Here is a 2,180-nt window from a genome sequence, read left to right as displayed (position 1 = left end):
AAAAACTGTCATGGTCCCTGGTCCTCCTGTGCAACCTGCTATTCTCTCTGTTTCTCTCCCTCTTGCTCTCTCTCTCGCTCCCTTTCATGTGTGGGGTGTGTGGGTGTGGCTACTCTGCAGGTTTGTTTCAGGGACGGAATTCCGTCTGGGCTCTCCGCCCTCCTCAGTGATTCATGTCTCTGTATTTGGCAATCATGCCAGATTGTTGCATTAGCCCAGGTCGTGTGGTTTGGTGTCCAGTTTATGTTACCTTGGTGTTTGTGTTTCTGTGAGTATTTTGTAACTGTGTATTGACCACTTATTTCCTCTGTGCAGACGCTCAGCCTAGTAGATGTTAATGGTGACGTTCCAGTGGACTTTCCTGCCGACTACCCATGAACTCACCCGCATTGTGGCTTACTTCATCCTTCGCATTGACTTGCTAACTCACCCCTGTGGAAATAAAATTGTTGAATTTTGTCCTTGAGTCCTGCTTGAGTCCAACCCCATATAAGCCTTGACAAAAACACCTGAAAGAAGAGATGTGTACTTACAAGGTCAGCTGGAAATATTTTTGAAAAAGTTTGTTGGCAAAATATCCAAACAGCAAGTTGAGGTTAGTTTTGTGTCAGCAGTGATAAGAGGGGGACTGAGGAGGACAGTGACTTGGGTTTCAGTTGTGTGTGAAAAAGGTGAATAGTGAATAGGTGACAGATGGTGGGGATTGTGGAAGATCTTCCGAAAAGCTGAGGTAGCTCTCCTCCAAGTTATCTCTTCCATCCATCCACTGTCTTCTGCTTATTCAAGGTTGGGTCGAGGACGCGGATAAAGTTGTGTATATCATGACACAAAGACAAGGATAAGCTGATGAAGATTTGCATTGACACTGTAGAAAGACATCTACTGTCATTACTTGTTGAACTGACCCATCCTGTCATCGTCACCTGTTGAAACCCCATGTAACAGGCAATCTAATATATTTCTTTGTTCCCTTTGTTGAAATCCATTTGAGGTTTGTTTAACAAAAATCCAAATCACTGGCTACTCTACCACAGCAGGAGACAGGAAGTCAAATCATAGCCAGTGTGAAATATTTTTACCACAATTTGTGCACACAGGAATCTCGCTAACAAATAATTCCTGTTTGTTTAATTGTGCAGGGGAAAAGGAGATTATTGCATTTGTGTATGAAACCAAAGTGCTTTTAAAGGGTGGAACACTTATTCTGTCATTAACAGTATATATTTGAGAAAGAATAATCTCAGAGTTAAATGTAGTAAATCATTTTGTAGGAAAATGATTTGCTTACTTTACTACAGCCAGCAGCCAGTTTGCTTGACTTAGTACAAAGCCAGAAAATTGCTAGCTCTGTCCAAAAATATCTGACAACCAGCACTTCAAAAAATGTGCTCTGACAGGACGCATGGTGAATTGTGAATGTACTACAACAGTATAAAAAGTCCATTAAAATACATAAAAAGAAAAAAGACATGAAGTGACAATTTAGCACATTTGCTGAGGAGTTTTTAAACGACTTCAAAACAAAGTGCAGCTTTTGCTTTCCATTTACCCCCATTCTGTATTCAACTCCCCAGGGAATTCACTTGCTATACTAGAAACAAAAGCTGTGGTTTTAACTTCAGAATGGCTAAATTGGGGCAGCTGTAGCTCATGAGGAAGAATAATTGCATGCCAATTGGAAGGTTGGTGATTTGACTCCCGACTTCCCTGGGCAACACGTCGAAGCATCCTTGGGCAACACAGGAAACCCCATGTTACCTATGGGTGAAAGGCGGGTTACACCCTGAATAGATAGCCAGTCTAATAGTAATTGTTCCTTTCCTAAATTTTCTTAAATTGCTATTAAGAGGGCGGTGGAGAAATAGTGAATGAGTCACTTCATCACCGGATCTTGGGTGTCTGGTAATTCAGTTGGTCAAACAGTTAGCTGCTTTTGCATACTCGGACAGTGTTATTCTCTTGGAGGACTGTAGTGCCAGCTTGTCATATGCTTTAACCCTCTACCTAAGTATTAAATAGCCTCTTTATTTACCTAAATCCCACTCTCTGGCTTGCCCAATATGGTGAACACCATAATCTATATTTTCTTCTTTAACTGCGTTACAATTGCCCAGTAGTTCCTTGTGTAATAGACTCTACAGCAATTCAGCAATATCAAGTGAGATTCTAAACTGCCAAGA

The sequence above is a fragment of the Odontesthes bonariensis genome, chromosome 24 (assembly GCF_027942865.1).
Source record: "Odontesthes bonariensis isolate fOdoBon6 chromosome 24, fOdoBon6.hap1, whole genome shotgun sequence".
In the NCBI taxonomy this organism is placed as follows: domain Eukaryota; kingdom Metazoa; phylum Chordata; class Actinopteri; order Atheriniformes; family Atherinopsidae; genus Odontesthes; species Odontesthes bonariensis.
This window is presented reverse-complemented; position numbering follows the sequence as displayed.